This window comes from Callospermophilus lateralis, chromosome 11, assembly GCF_048772815.1.
Source record: "Callospermophilus lateralis isolate mCalLat2 chromosome 11, mCalLat2.hap1, whole genome shotgun sequence".
In the NCBI taxonomy this organism is placed as follows: Eukaryota; Metazoa; Chordata; class Mammalia; order Rodentia; family Sciuridae; genus Callospermophilus; species Callospermophilus lateralis.
The window spans coordinates 77,536,079-77,552,321 of record NC_135315.1 but is presented as its reverse complement, the minus strand read 5'-3'; the positions used below and the strand labels follow the sequence as shown (position 1 = coordinate 77,552,321).

The window sequence follows — 16,243 nt, the reverse complement described above, 5'->3', positions numbered from 1 at the left end:
GTGAGTATCAGGAGGCTCAAGGGACAGAAGGGAAAGAGAAACGACATTCTTGGTTATTCTGGACCAAGTAAGTAGACCCTTCTCCAGTTTCATCCATTTATCATCAAATGCCATTGTTTCATTCTTCTTGATGGCTGAGTAATATTCCACTGTGTATATGGACCACATTTTCTTTATCCATCCACCTATTGAAGGGCATCTAGGTTGGTTCCACAGTTTAGGTAGGAAAAAGTGGCAATGGATGGCAAGATGAAAACAGAGACTGTAAAATGAGAATTTACGCAGTAAAAAAGACATTCTTATAATTTAATTCATAGAACTCTATGGCTTCTTTTACCCTGGGGTCGACTTCAAACTCCGTGGCCCAGATGATTTGGTGGATCCTAGGCAGGTAGGCGAAGATCAGATAGTACAGGATCTCCAATGTCAGCATGACAAGTTTGGACGGGACCCAGAAGCAATTCATGTTTCCACTGGGGCATGATGGTTCACGCCTGTCATCCCAGTGGCTCAGGAGGCTGAGGCGGGAGGATCACAAGGTGGAGGCCAGCCTCAGCAACTTAGCAGAGCCCTAAAAAACTTTGCAAGACCCTGTCTCAAAATACAAAAGGAGAAGGGCTGGGGACGGGGCTCGGTGGTTAAGCACCCCTGGGTTCAATCCCTGGTACCAAAAAAAAAAGAAAAAAAAAAGGGTCATCTTCCACTCCTGTGGCTGGACCTGCTGTGGGGTGTCCCTGGTCGTGTGTTCCTATGTGAACATGGGAAAGGGACGTCCATTCATTCCCCTGTCTCTCCCAGTCCCCTCCCCTCCCATGTGTCTCATCCAGTGAATTGCTATTCTCTGCCCCCCTATTGTCAGTGTCCCCATATCAGAGGGGACACTCAGCCTTTGTTTTTTGGGCACTGGCTTATTTCACTCAGCGTGATCGTCCCCAGCTCCATCCATTGACCAGCAAATGCCGTCATTTCATTCTTTATGATGGCTGAGTAATATTCCACTGTGTATATGGACCCCAGTTTCTTTACCCATCCACCTGTTGAAGGGCACCTAGGTTGGCTCCACAGCTTAGCTATTGTGAACTGAGCTGCTATAAACACTGATGTGGCTGTGTCCCTGTCGTGTGCGGATTTCAAGTCCTTTGGGTATAAACTGAGGAGTGGGGAGGCTGGGTCCCATTCCCAGTTTTCTGAGGAATCTCTACCCTGCTCTCCAGTTCCTGGGAATGACAGGAACACCCCCCCCAAACAAAACAAAACAAAACAAAACAAAAAAAACAGTACAGCCAGATTAGCCTGTGGATCTGAAATGGTGATTGCTTGAAAAATAAAAAGCAAAAGAGATTGAATTGATGGAAGAGGAAATCATGATCCGAAATGCATGTTTCTAAACGACTCCAGGGTTAAAGAGCACATCATAATTTAAATTCAGTTGTGTTGAGAAATTCATGAAAAGAACATTGCTCACAAGGAACCATGAAATACGGCCAGGCGCGCGCCCTGTCATCCCAGTGGCTTGGGAGGCTGAGACAGGAGGATCGCAAGGTAGAGGCCAGCCTCAGCAACTCAGCAGAGAGACCCTGTCTCTAAATAAAATATAAAAAGGGCTAGGGACAGGGCTCAGGGATGAAGCTCCCCGAGTTCCATCCCTGGGAACAAAAAAAGTAGGAAAAAATAAAAGAACAGAGGCCAATAGATACCAAGGTTTCGATTTTATTCAACTTTATTAAAAATCTGAACTACAGAAAGAAAAAATTATGTACAAAGCATTGCGGGAACATAACCCGGGACAAGAATCCTATTAATTAATATAGGAGTAAAAGTGGTGAACAATCCATGTGCCCTGTGGCAGATTCCTCATGTCCCGCTGGGGGACAGAAGCCACACTATCACAGGAATCATAAGCACTCAAGTAGGAGCCGTGAGTCCTTCTACAACAGGACAGAATTCCAGGAAAAAATCTGCAGACAGGAGGTACCATGGGTAGGAACCTAAGCAGTCAAAGGCGCCCACTTAAAAAGTCTAACAGGCGCTGTGGCACATGCCCAGTATCTCAGCGACTCGGGAGGCTGAGGCAGGAGGATCTCAAGGTGGAGGCCAGCCTCAGCAAAAGGCACTAAGCAACTGTGACCACCTCTAAATAAAATACCCAATCGGGCTGGGGATGCCACTGAGTGGTCGAGGGCTCCCCGAGTCCCATCCCTGGTACCCCCCACCCCCTAAAAAGTGTTCCTGAAGCAAAAAAGCGAGGCCAGAAAAATAAATACCACCGGGGACGCTAGACATCCTGCCGCCAACCCCAACCCTAACCCCCTGAGTCTCCCAGGAGTTTGGGTTTCACGTGCACAAAGTGACTGAGCGCTTGGTCTGATTTCCCCTGAATACGGTGTGTCATCGGGGAGTCCCTCTCCGGGTGGGCCCCAGGGGGTGGGCCTCATAACTGCTGCAAGATCAATTTCCGCTTCACGTCGAGGCTGAACTTGTTCATCCTGAAAAGGCCACTGTCGTAGAAGGCAGAGAGGTTGTGGATGTTGATCTGCCGAGCCTAACAGGGGGGACAAAGGACAAGTGTGCGAGTCAGTGGACTTAACGGGCCCCGGAGGAGGCGATGTCCAGAATCCTTGCAGCCCGGGAGTCTGAGGCAGGAGGATCGTGAGTTGGAGGCCAGCCTCAACCAACTTCCGGCTGTCGCTCGAGGCCCATCCGCCAAGCCCCTGAGGATGACGGACGGCTCCCCAGGGAGCCAAGCCCCGGCCCGACCTCCCACGGGAGCCCGTACCTTGTCCACCAAGTCCTTCTCGGGCACTTCGATGGTGTCCTGCTGGGCTCCAAAGCGGTTACGCTGATAGGTCACCTGCTCGGCCACCAACTGCTTCAATATGAAGAGCAGCAGCTGATTGTTGTCGCGCTGGAAGGAAAGATAGCGGGCAAAGGTCTGCAGGAGGAAGGACAGGTCAGACACCACCCAGCGGGGACCATTTTGGGTCCCCCCCACCTCGGCTCCCAACAGCCAGGTGAGGGGCAGGGCCACACCCAGGTGGGACACCCACCCCCGCCAGTCCCCGGCTCTGCTCTTTTGAGACAGTCTTGCTCAGTTTCTTAGGGTCTCGGTAAATTGTAGAGGCTGGCCTCCACCTTGGGATCCTCCTGCCTCAGCCTCCTAAGCATGTGGGAGGCAGACCAGAGCCCCCAGGCCTGCTTCCCAGAGCTGGCCCTCCCGGCCACGCTGCACGGGGGGTACCCCGGGTGGGACGGCGCCCACCTTCCTCATGCTGCGCATCACGCTGAACTTCTGCGTGTCGATGAAGCTCTCCAGCATCACGCGGATGGCCATGTTGACGTCGTCCTCGATCACGTAGTGTAGTTCCGCAGGTGGATGCGAGCGTGGGCCTCGGCCATGCGGATCATGGACTCAATGTGCCGCACGGTGATGGGGATGCTGCCCGTGGCCTGCAGGGGGGGGAGGACAGGGCAGGCTCAGCGAGGGCGGAAGGAGCTGCCCAGTGAGCTCAGGGCCTCTTCCAACCGCAAACCGGTCTACTCCAGGGGCCGCTGTGCCTCCCGCTTGGTGCTAACGTTGGGCACCCGAGGGGACGGACCCCAGGATGCTGCCACCCCTGAGCCCCGTCCCCAGCCCCTTTTATATTTTTATTTAGAGACAGGCTCTTGCTGAGGGGCTGAGGCCGGCCTCCACCTTGCGATCCTCCTGCCTCAGCCTCCCGAGCCGGCGTGCACACAGCGGCGGCCCAAGTGCTCACCATGGACTCCTTCCTCAGGTCGCTGTACATCTTGGCCACCTTGTCCTGGTCCATCTGGTTGAGCTTGGGGTGCACCTTCTCCTTGGCGTAGATGATGTATTTCTTGAGTACTTCTTGGGGCAGCGGCTCCACGCCGTACGTGTTGGGCATGGCAGGCTCCGGAGCGCTGCTGTTGACCAGGCCCCCGTCCTCCTTGTTGCTGGGGTGATGACGCACGTGGCTGCCCACCACGAAGCGGGACAGCATCTCGTCCTACGGCAGCGGGGACAGGCCCTGAGCCTGGTGGGTCACACACATCCTGCCCACCGTGTTTAATTTATTGGTCCCAGGGATGGAACCCAGGGGCGCCTACCCCTTGAGTCCCGTCCCCAGCTCCTTCTGTATTTTATTTAGAGACAGGGTCTCGCCGAGTTGCTCAGGGTTTTGCTCAGTGGCTGAGGCTGGCCTCCACTTTGCGATCCTCCTGCCTCAGCCTCCTGAGCCGCTGGGATGTGATGGCGTGGGCCATCTGCTCTTATATTGTCTCCAGGCCGTTTTCAGAGCCCAGAACACGATGCTAAACCTGACAAAGTCTTCCCAGAGCTCACTGCCTGGTGAGAGAGAAGCTATCAACACACTCCAAGTGGGACACAGTGCCACACCCCTATAGGGCCAGCTGCACAAAAGTGCTATGGCCCAGGAGTGTGGGGTCAGCCTGGCCAGCACAGCAAGTCCCCGTTTCAGAACAAAAGACGACACGGCACCAGCCTGTCATCTAGCAATTTGGGAGGCTGAGGCAGGAGGATCGCAAGGTGGAGGCCAGCCTCAGCCACTTAGCGAGGCCCTGAGCAACTCAGCGAGACACTGTCTCTCAATAAAATAGAAAAAGGGCTGGGGACGAGGCTCCATGGTCAAGGGCCCCTGGTATTGAGGTGGCTAGGGAGGCAGATGGTCAGGGAGGGACCAGGGTGGAAAGCCAGATGACCAACCCCAGGGACAGCAGCCCCTGGACGAGGGGGACAGGAGCAGAGAGGAGCAGGGGACACAGGAACAGGCAGAGGACCGTGAAGGGCACTGGGGAGGGGGGAGCAGATGCGAAGGAAGGAGACTTCAGGACAACTTGGGGACAAGGGGACAAGGCTGGACCTCAGGCCGTGCCCGTGTGGTGCGGTGGTCCTGACCCTGGGCAGGCGAGGCCGTACCTGCACAGGGTCCACGGTGTCCCTCACCACACACAGGACGTCAAAGCGGGAAATGATGGGCTCTGTGAGGTCCACGTTCTCCGAGAAGGTCAGCGAAGGGTCGTAGCGGCCACCTGAAACCCCGAGGAGCCCCGGTTGGCATGCAGGACCCCACCCCGCTCCCCACCTGGAGAAGCTGCTCCCAGTCCCAGAATGGCTGCCTGGTGCCTGCCATCTGCTCTGGACCAGGAGACAGTAAAGGGATTCCTGGAGCAGAGTCCCAAAGAGCCCACGGTGTGGCAGAAAGCCATTCCCCAGGAAGGGCCGGGTGCGGTGGCACATGCCCATCATCACCAAAGAGGCTCGGAGGCTGAGGCAGGAGGATCGCAAGTTGGAGGCCAGCCTCAGCCACTCAGCGAAACCGTGTCTCTGAGCCTACCAATGGGGTTGGCGGCGGCGATGACGGTACAGCGGGCCTGCAGGGAGGTGACAATCCCGGCCTTGGAGATGGAGATGCTCTGCTGCTCCATAGCCTCGTGGATGCTGGTCCTGTCCTGGTCATTCATCTGTGAGAGACACAGAGGCCGGGGAGGCTGAGGCAGGAGGATCGCGAGTTGGAGGCCAGCCTCAGCCACTGAAGGAGGCCCTGAGCAACTCAGCGGAGACCCTGTCTCTAAATAAAATAGAAAAAGGGCTGGGGACGGGGCTCAGGGGTCGAGGGACCCTGGGTTCAATCCCTGGTACCAGGAAATAAATAAATAAATAAATGAAATAAAAAATTCCAATTCCTGGATCCTGCTGTCCCCGTGTCCTGGGACCCACCTTGTCAAACTCATCGATGAGACACACTCCTCGATCTGCCAGAACCAGGGCCCCAGCCTCTAGGGTCCACTCTCTGCTGACCGGATGCCGCTGGACGTAGGCCGTGAGGCCCACAGCCGAGGCCCCCTGCCCCGTGGTGAAGATGGCACGGCTCGACACCTTCTCGATGTATTTGAGGAACTGAGACTTTGCCGTCCCGGGGTCCCCACACAGGAGTACGTTGATGTCACCCCGCACTTTGTGTTTCCCGCCTAGAGACAGAGATGGGGGTGGACAGGTGGGTAAGGACCCCAGGATGCGGCTGGATCGTCCCCCAACCCTCCCCAAACCTATGCATTAGATCTTTCCTGATACATTCTTTGGGTGGCCTGGGGACTAAACCCTGAGCCAGGCAAGTGCTCCACCCCTGAGCCCCGTCCCCAGCCCTATTTTGAATTTTATTGAGAGACAGGGTCTCGTTGAGTGGCTCAGGGCCTCGCTCAGTGGCTGAGGCTGGCCTCCACCTTGCGATCCTCCTGCCTCAGCCTCCCCAGCCCCTGGGATCACACTGCACCTGGCTGATTTTAGTTCTTTTATGGAAAAAAATAAAGAATTAAAACGAGCCACTAGAGAGAGCCACCAGGAGAGGCACGTGGGACCCCTGGGGTGCTCACCTGGGTTCTTGGGCTCCCCACCAAACAGCACCAGGGCCAGGCCTCTCTTGATATCCTTGTGCTCGTAGATGGAGGGGGCGATACTGGCAAAGATCTGAGGAGAGCAGGGGACACGCAGGTGAACAGTCGCCCAGCACTGACCCCTCAGAAGGAAAAGAGTCACTACCCCCTTTTGGGGGGTGGGGGTAACCAGAGGTTGCTTAACCCCTGAGCCCCGTCCCCAGCCCCTTTTTCTATTTTATTTAGAGACAGGGTCTCGCTGAGTCGCTCAAGGTCTCGCTCAGTGGCTGAGGCTGGCCTCCACCTTGCGATCCTCCTGCCTCGGCCTCCCGAGCCCCTGGGGTGACAGGCGTGGGCCGCCGTGCCCAGCTATATGTACATGGATCATGTTCTCAACCTCCACAGCCCCCTGCCCTGCCAGGCTCTGCTTAGCAGCACCTGGGGACACCGCCGGCTCCTTCACACTGTCACCAAGAGTGACATATTCCACTCCTGTGTCTCAGCTTGTTCATGGGCACAGAGGAGACTCGCAGCCCAGGAGTCTGGGGGCTGTTTTGGGGGGAAATGAGGCCCGTGGGCAGCCGGCGATTCTCCTTCCATCCTTCCTCTGCCTGGGGACTGCCCGGGTGTCACTGGGCCGCAGAGATGGCCGGTCCCCGACACCGTCCCGCCCAGCCCCTCTGGCCTCCCGGGATGAGGTAATGTCTCTGCAGGACAGAGTCACCGGCCAGCTCTCGGCTTCCCATGCAAGACGGACGCCCCAGGCTCAGCTTCTCTTCAACCAAGCGACCAGTGCAGCTGGACGTCTGCCCTACGCCGCTGACCAAGGTCCTCCTAGAGGTAACAGGTCCTGGGGCCGAGTCCCATCTGGGGCCTGCACTTCCCGGGGATCATTTAATCCTAACAAGACCCTGGTTTCCTTCTGGTCTACAAAGGAGGGACACTGCCGGGCACCCCTGAGACCCCAGTGACCTGGGAGGCCGAAGCAGGAGGACCACAAGTTGGGAGGCCAGCCTCAACCCAGTGCTGAGCAACTCTGCGAGACCCTGTCTCTAAGATATGAAAAGGGCTGGGGACAGGGCTCAGGGGTTGAGGGCCTCTGGGGTCCATCTCTGGGACCCCCACCCCCCACATCCTGCCACACACACACAGAATTCAAGAGGCCGAACGAGAAGCGAGGCTGAGAACCCGGAGCCACGGGGGGGACAGGAAGGAGTGTGACCAGAGATGCCTGCTGACTCGGGTGTCACAGAAGGTGACCCTGACCTCTGACCCCAGGAACCCTGACCCAGGGCACAGGGAAGTCCTACTGCTGATCCCACTGCCAGTACTCAATATCAAAGTTGCTCCAGTTTGGCCACTGAGACTGAGGGGTGCCCAGGAAGCCCGGGGTCCCCGCTGCCACCTGCCTTCTCCCTGATCTGCTGGTCCTTGGAGAGGCTGGTGATCATCTTCACGTCCTCGTCTGTCAGCTCCCCGATGGCCACCTTGTTGTCCTTCTTGGCCACGTGGTTGGCCAGGATGACAGTGGCAAAGACGGGGAAGCCGTGGGCGGTGTTGAGGGACCCGTCGTAGTTGTTGTGGTAGATGCCGGTCAGCTCCTGGGGACAGCCAGAGGCCAAGTGGTCAGGGGGGACAGGGCCAAGCAACCCCGAGGCTGAAACCTCAGAAACCAACGTGAACCTTTTTTTTTCCTTATACGTTGATTATCTTGGTTGTTTTGTCACAGCAACGAAAGCTGACAGATACACAAACCATCGCAAACAGGAAAAGCTCTTTGCCCCAAGGACTTAGGACCTCATCTCAGGCCAAGTGTCCCTCCTACCAATGATTGCTGACCGCCCCCCAACAGGCGTGGTGGCTCACACCAGTTCCCTCTGGACCTCGGCCCCTTCCCCAGAGCATGCCTGGCCACTTACAATCTCGTCCCGTGGCTTGCAGCTGTCCACCAGATCGGCGAGGAGGATGGCGTCCTTGGAGCGGGGCAGCCGGCCCGTGGCCACTTTGCCCGGACTCTCCTGGATGCAGATGCGCTGGTAGTTCTGATAGATGGTCTGCGAGGGACACAGAGGAAGTCCTGGGGCTCATTCTCCCCACAGGCAAGACTTTCCTGTCCCTAAAGCGTCCCACTGGGGCCCAGTAGGCTGCAGCATGGACCTGCAGGGCCACCGTCCCCCGAGAACGCCCTCTATTGGCTACTTGGGTTCACGTTCTGGTGCTGGGACCTAAGCTGTGTGATCTTGGGCAAGTGAATCCCTCTCTCTGTGCCTTCACAGAATAGAGATGATCATATTGAAACCAAAAACTCAAGACAGGGATCAAATCAAGGAATGGATACGGAGCCCCTGGAGCCATGCCAGGATAGCAAGTGTCAATAAAGCCCCAAAGTGACAGGACCAGCCAGCTGTGCACAGAAAGTTCTCGACTTTCAGCCAAAATTAATCTTTCTGCATTATAACCTGGTTATCTCTAGTGTTTTGTTACAGTAACAGCTGGCAACGAATTAAGATAGTTGAAAGCGTAAAACTTGGATCAGCATATTTGCTTGAGCTTGGATCCTCCAGGCCACTTGGCTGGGTGGTCCCCTCAGCCGGTCACTTCTCTGAACACCCATTTCTCCCTCAGGAAAGCAGTGCCACCTGCTTCACGGGGCTTCCAGAAGATGTACATTCTGGGTTCCCAGGAAGCGGGGTCTGAACCTGCCCATGAGCAAGACACTTCAGGGGAAGGGCGGGACCCGTAAGGACCCCAGGGAAGGCCGGCGGACCTGGGGAGGTCCCTGGGCAATACCGGCTTGGGCCTTCCCACAGCAGGTCTTTGGCTGTGGGCAGTCACAGGCAGAAGTTCTAGAACCTTCCAGGCACTTCCTGGCCAGGTGAGTCTAGTTTGGACAACTTATAGGAACTGCAGAACCGCGAGAAAGGAATAGCCAAGCCCGACAGTGGACAGGCAGGGAAGGGGAGCCTGGCACCCTCCTTAAGAAACAGAAATCCTACCAGCTCGGAGGCTGAGGCAGGAGGATCGCAAGGTGGAGGCCAGTCTCAGCCACTTAGCAAGGCCCTAAGCAACTTAGTGAGACGCTGTCTCTAAATAAAATAAAAGCGGTGTGGTCACCCTGAGGCTGCACCCTGCCCACAGCCCACAGCAGGCCCGGGGCCTCTCACCTGTTCCATGTTGACCTCGAAGGGCCCAGCGGACTGGCACTCGGGACAGGAGCCCGGCTTCACCTCCTGGTTCTGGGACTGGCAGAAGGGACCCAGGACGAAGCTGCACTTGTTGCAATTGTACTTGACCATGCTCAGCTGGGGCAGGACGCCCGTGCAGCTGGTCACCACGCCGCTGGTGCGGATGAGCTGGTTTAGGTGCAGCTGCCTGCGGGGGAGGCCGAGGCGCATTAGAGGCCAGGAGGGGAGGCTGAGGTGCATTGGAGGCCAGGATGGGGAGGCCAGAGTCGTGGGGCACCTGGCACACCACCCCACCTGAATGCCCTGCGGTCATGACACCGCCCTGGAACCCAGGGTCCCCTCCCAAAGTCACCTCAGGGAGCGCAGCTCCTCCACCAGGGGCAGGTGGGAAATGCGGCCGTGGATGTGGCTGGCGATGCGGTCCTACTTGGGGTACATGGCTAGCACCACCTCCAGGGCCGCCTTGTCGAAGATCTGCAGCAACTGGGCGGGCGCCTCAGGCAGGAAGTAGGCCAGGACGTGCTCGCGGGCCGCCAGGTCCTCGTAGTTGACCACCAGGCTCTCCTTGTTCTCTGCAGGTGACAAGGGGGACGCTCGGCTCACAGCCCAGGAAGGGCCCCCCCCCAGCCCCCCCCCAGGCCCCCCCCCCCCCCCGCGGAGGTGGCTGTGGGACCTGGATAAGTGACACCTCCCCCATTCCCAGCTCCCCAGAGGGGCGAGACCCACAGGGACCAAGGCTGGAAAGGAAACTAGTAGCTCGGGAGGCTGCGGCAGGAGGATCGCTAAGGCTCCCGGCGGGAAGGCGGGGCGCGACGGGGCGGGGCGCGCGGCGCCATTGCTAAGGCGGGCGGCAGCGAGGGCTGTTGGCAACTGGCTGGGGCCCGCGCGCCTGGGATTTCCAGGGCGCGGGAGGAAGTGCCAGCGCGAGGCTGCGTGAGGCGGTGCGGTGCGGCGGGAGGAAGTGCCACCGCGAGGCTGCGTGAGGCGGCGCGGTGCGGCGGGAGGAAGTGCCAGCGCGAGGCTGCGTGAGGCGGTGCGGTGCGGCGGGAGGAAGTGCCACCGCGAGGCTGCGTGAGGCGGCGCGGTGGGGCGGGAGGAAGTGCCAGCGCGAGGCTGCGTGAGGCGGCGCGGTGCGGCGGGAGGAAGTGCCAGCGCGAGGCTGCGTGAGGTGGCGCGGTGCGGCGGCTGCCGCGTGCGCCAGCCGGTGGCAGCGCAGCAACGATTTTCCAGCCAGCGGCAGCGGTGGCCGCCGGCCCTTCCCCGCCCCCCGCCATGGGGCTGCCCAGGGAGCAGGATGCTGCGGCCAGCGGCGGAGGACGCCCCCGGCGCCCCTGAGCGGCCAGCGGCGGTGCGTCACGGGGTAAGGGGCGGTGGCGGCGGCGGCGGCTGTCCCGAGCGGCGCAGGCCCTGCCCGCAGCCGCCGCCGCTCGCCGTCCTGGCGCCGCAACTTGGGGAAACTTTGTGCGGAGGCCGCGGCCAGGCCGCGCCTCCGCCACCGCCGGGCAGCGGGCGCCAGGCCTCTCTGGCTGCGGCGAGGGAGGTGGGTTTCCTTTAAGCCGCTGCTGAAAAGTTAATACTGAATCATTCCTCTGCAGATGAATGATTCATAATCGGAGCTGCAGAGGCTGGCGGCGGGCGGTTCTGGGATCCGGCCAGTGTCTGTGGACTCCGCGTTTGAGGGGCGAGCTGGGCCTAGCTGGGCTAGAACCCCTGGCGCCGGCGCCTGCAGAGGGCCTGGGAAATGCTACAGCGCCCTCGGGGCAGGCAGTCTGGCCCCCAGCGTGCGCGTCATGACTCCAGCGAGAGGAAGTGCTTCTCCCCGGTGCTGGGACCTCACCATGGGGACACTTTAGCACCGGTGAAAATTATTTGGCCAGAGGAAAATAAGCCTTATCAGTGTGAAAACCGGAAAATACCCGCGAGGCGGGAGAGCTCTGTGAGTAAGGGCTCAGGACCGACCCTGCAGACCGCTGCGGATTCCAGCGTCACTAGCGAGAATCAGACCTTATGGTGGCTAAGGTTTAAGATGCAAGGTGTCTCACCCAGACGCCATTTGTTCAGCTGTCACAGCTAGAAAGCCAGGGACTCAGGGAGAGCTGGCCAGGGAGAATTCCAGCGTTGTTTTTTTTTTTTTTTTTTTTTTTTTTTTTTTTTTTTAAGATATATGAGTTTTCCTATGACAGGAAAGAAGACCAGTTATTTTTCTTTGGATGGTATCTGTTCTTTTTGTAGTTAGTAAGATGGCCTCAGTGAAAGGCTGCAAAGACGTTCCCCTGGAAGCAGGCAGCAGCAGTGGCCAGTTGGTGCAGATACCATCGTGCCATTTCCTTCTCTGATTGTGCCTTGGAGAGAGTCCTTCCTGTAACTAAACATCTGAGCTGCTGCTGCTTTTCCCCTGTGTTTGGGCCTTCTATAAACATCCCTGCTAGACTTCCTTGGATTTTTGAGTGTGCAAATCAAGAAGGACGTTCTCAGGTATTGTCAGGATATGTATGCTAATGAGCTGAAAGATGAGAGTGATTTATCATTCTTTAAAACCCTTTTTTAAGATGCTGAAGCTCTGCTTAAAGAAAGATAAAACTGTCACTGTGGTGTTGTAAGCTGCAGCTAGCTCACATACACAAAGGAAATTGCATTAGATTTACCCATCTCTATTTTCTCATCTTGTATAGCAAGATTCTTCAAACAGCAAGTGATCTAACCTGTCAAATATTATGCAATAGATGAATTTCCTGTCATTGGTCAGTTCAGGAACTATTAACAGAGAAGTCCCATGACCAGGGACCTCTGCATTTATTCTATGGAATCAGGACCCCTTGCATTCTTTGCAAGTGTTCATAGAGGAAGAAAAATAATTTTTTTTCAGGTATCTGTCTTCAGATACAGACAGAAACTGGCAAGAGAGCTATAGTAAGAAAGGAGGAGAGGCCAGAGGATTTGGAAGCTGACAAGGGAGAGGTAGCTGAGGCCTGAATGTGCAGGATGATGCTTAGGCTTGGGTAGGAGGAATGGGAGTCAAAGGGTGAGAGATGCCCAGAGGCCAGCAGGCAAGAGGGCAGTAGAGAGAGGTAGAAGATGTTTTTTTTTTTTTTTTTTTTTTTTTTTTTTGCGGGGGGGGCATCTGTGTAGTCTCTAAGGAGCTAGTGGAAAGAGAAGAAAATTCAGATTCACACAGGAAAAAAAAGTAGTGCCTGTGTTATTTCTGTTATTTATAATTAACAACAAATACAAGATGACTTTTTTTTAAAGAGAGAGGGAGAGAGAGAGAGAATTTTTAATATTTATTTTTTCTTTTTTGTTTTCGGCAGACACAACATCTTTGTATGTGGTGCTGAGGATCGAACCCAGGCCGCACGCATGCCAGGCAAGTGTGCTACTGCTTGAGCCACATCCCCAACCCAAGGTGACTTTTTTACTTTGGAAAGCTAGCTTTTATTGACTAAGGTCTGCACAACAGTGTTCCAGGAAAGGGTGTGGGAGGGGAGAAACCAGTGTAGAAAGGAGAAGGCAGGACTTCTAGCACTCAGGGTCAACCCTCCCCTTTTCTTGGTCTGTGGGTTAAGGTGGCAGGTAGTGTGGTGTCATGAATGTGGGCAATTGCTGGCTTCTGCCCTTTCAGGAGTCGGGTGGGATTCCTGTTGCATTCTGTGTTCCTTGAGATAAGTGGATCAGCTGGGTCTTGGGAGTCTTTTTTCATTTAATTAATGCTCAGTTAATGTGCCCAAGTTCCCATGATATTATGTTTACTATGCCAGGATGAGAGAGGCATGGCGTCTGCCTTCATGGGAGATCTGGGGCATTTTGGCCCCTGTGCATGATGATGGGAGTTGCTAGAGGTCAGCAGATACTGGATTGTGACCCTGGGACAGGAGCCTGGTAGGAAGAGTGAGGAAAAAGGAAATTTCACCATCCTGCATGGAAGAAGTTGTACCCACCAGGAGGAAACTAGAAGACAGCTGTGGTGGCACATGCCTGTAATTCTGATTACTCAGGAGGCTGAGGCTGGAGGATTGCAAGTTGGAGGCCAACCTTAGCTCAAAAAAAAGACTGGGAAATGTAGCTCAGTGCCCCTGGGTTCAATCCCCAGTGCCAAAGAGGAAAAAAAAATGGAAATCTCTTGACTGGTTAGGGTGGTCATAGGGTAGTACTTCTGCGAGTACCATGGAGCTGAGCCCAATGGTGGGAGGTCTCTGGCACAGTGGCTCCATCTGGGCTCACTTGGAGGACCCTGAGGATAGCAATAAGAATTTTGCCTCCCCAATTTCTTTTGGTAAGATGTGATCTGAGTGTTGTTGTCCTTTTCTTCTTTGCCAGTACATGTGGTGCTAGGGATGCTGTTGGTCATTGGGTTCCCATTTGAGATGCTTCCTGTGCTTCCCTATGGCTCTTGCAAGGCCCTTGACTACAGGAGCTCAAATGGGTCTGGTAGGCTGTTGCTGTGAAGAGCATGATCTGTAGAGGGGAATGGGCAGTGGGTCCCATTACACTGCTGTCCCTACTGTTTTTGTGGGTATAAAATCTCCAAAAGTAGTGGTGGTTTAAGGGGTGTAAAGGTTTAAAAACAAAAAAGACCCTTTTAGTGAGAACATTAGGGTAGAGAAAGGAAATTGGGAGGGAGAAGAGGAGGACAGAGGGAATCCTGGAGAGTGAAATTGATCAAATGATGTTCAGGTCAGAATTTGACACAATGAAAACCACTGTACTGTATCAAACACACACACACACACACACACACACACACACACACACACACACGGCCCCTTCTTCCAAACCTGTCTTCCTTGCTAATACAACCTAAAATCTTAATTCACAAAAAACAAGAAGTCAGGTCTTTAATTTTCTCTCTTGGTTTACTTTTTTCTAGGATTTAATCCATATTGATTTTATTAAAACAATTAAATAGAGGCTATTTGGTAGCTGTTTTTTTTTTTTTTTGTACCAGGATTAAGCCCAGGGGCACTTAACTACTGAGCCTCATCCCCATCCCTTTTTGATATTTTATTTAGAGACTGGGTCTTGCTGAGTTCCTTAGGACCTTGCCAAGTTGTTGAAGCTGGCAAATGTACCACTGTACCCAGATACTTGGTAATTTCTTATAAAGCCATTCTGTACAGAAAGATTTTAGGATTTGCTGTTTTGATATCCTAATTGGCTATTCAGTTGAAACAATTCTGTGGCAAAGCTCAAAAGCATATTTATTAGAAACTTGATTTCTTTTTTTTAAGTTGTATTTTATTTATTCATTTATTTATCTTTATGTGTTGCTGAGGATCGAACCCAGGGCCTCACACTTGCTAGGCAAGTGCTCTACCACTGAGCCACAACCCTAGCCCATGGAAACTTGATTTCTTTAATTGGAGAGAAAAGATAAACCAAGTAACCAAATAGGATAACAGAATTTTTTTTATATATACTGGGGATTGAACCCAGGGGTGTTATACTACTGAGCCAAAATTTATTTTTGTCTTTTGAGACAGGGTCTTGCTAAGTTGCTGAGGGCTTTGATTTTGAATTCAGCCTCCTGAGTTGCTGGGATGACAGATGTACACCACCACGTCTGGCTCTTTTTCTTTCTCATTTAGGGAGAGCATCTTGCTAAGTTGCCCAAGCTAGCCTGGAACTTGCCATCTTCCTGCCTCAATTCCCAAATAACTGGGATTACAGACATGCACCACTGTACCCGGCAGGTAATAGAATCTTGAGGACAGCAGTGGAGTCTGAGGTGAAATGCGAGTGCCTATAAAGTCAGTGTTCCTTAGGCCTGCATACATGTGAGGTGCCGTGGTTCTTGTTAGGCCTCCCCTCTTTCTGACTGCTAGGCACTTAGTAAGTAAGGCTTTTTTAGTGTTTGCATCTATATGCTGCAAGTTGGGTGTTCCCTGTGTCTTGGGGTCTGTGTCTGCAGTTGGGAAGTCCTTGAGGGCCTCCTTTGACTGTTTTCCTGGTGGGGGCGGGCAAACCTGTCCTGATGTTCTGTTACATGGGGAGGCATGATGGGAAGCTCATTTGCCACTGCAACCCTTAGCTTTCCTGGGTGCTTTTCATGACTTAAAAGCTGAAAGAACAGGCACATTTAAACCCTCCCTTGCCACTAATGCCCAGAAGTCATAACTATACTGGAAATTAAGAAATTAAGTAACCTCATTTTTGTATTACTGTAGCCTGCTGTTTTCAACCTTATTAAAGGGTAAATTAAGTTTATAGATTTCAGAAGGCTTTTCTATGTGACTTCTTCCTTAGTGGGAGTGGGGACAAGCCTGTTTTATCTTAAAATTTAATGTAAATTTTATCTTGTACTTGGTAATGTTTCCGACTCTCTTAACATAAGCACCTCTGTCTTATGTGTGTGTGTGTGCAAATATATATATATATATATATATATATATATATATATATATATATGATGTTTTAATTGTGTTGTTTAATTTTTTGTTGTTGAGTTTTGTTGTTGAGCATTACTGTGGAAACAGCAGCAATGAAAGGTGCCACAAAGAATGGTGGTAGTATAGAACATGCAGTGGTAGTGTAGATCATGCAGCCAGTGGAAGTGTTCAGGAGGACGTTGATCAAGGTGGGTTTGGAAGACAATGAGAAGCTTGCCAAATAAACAAGAAGGGGGATCACCAGGGCAGAAGAACAACGAATGGTCTGTCTCTTAAGAAGATTTG

At 54.0% G+C, this 16,243-nt stretch overlaps 1 pseudogene; it reads right to left on the bottom strand.

The window, feature by feature from the left end:
• Positions 1–2,431: 2,431 nt before the first annotated feature.
• LOC143388210 (DNA replication licensing factor MCM2-like) lies at positions 2,432–10,849 on the bottom strand (annotated as a pseudogene).
• Between the last annotated feature and the right edge of the window lie 5,394 nt (positions 10,850–16,243).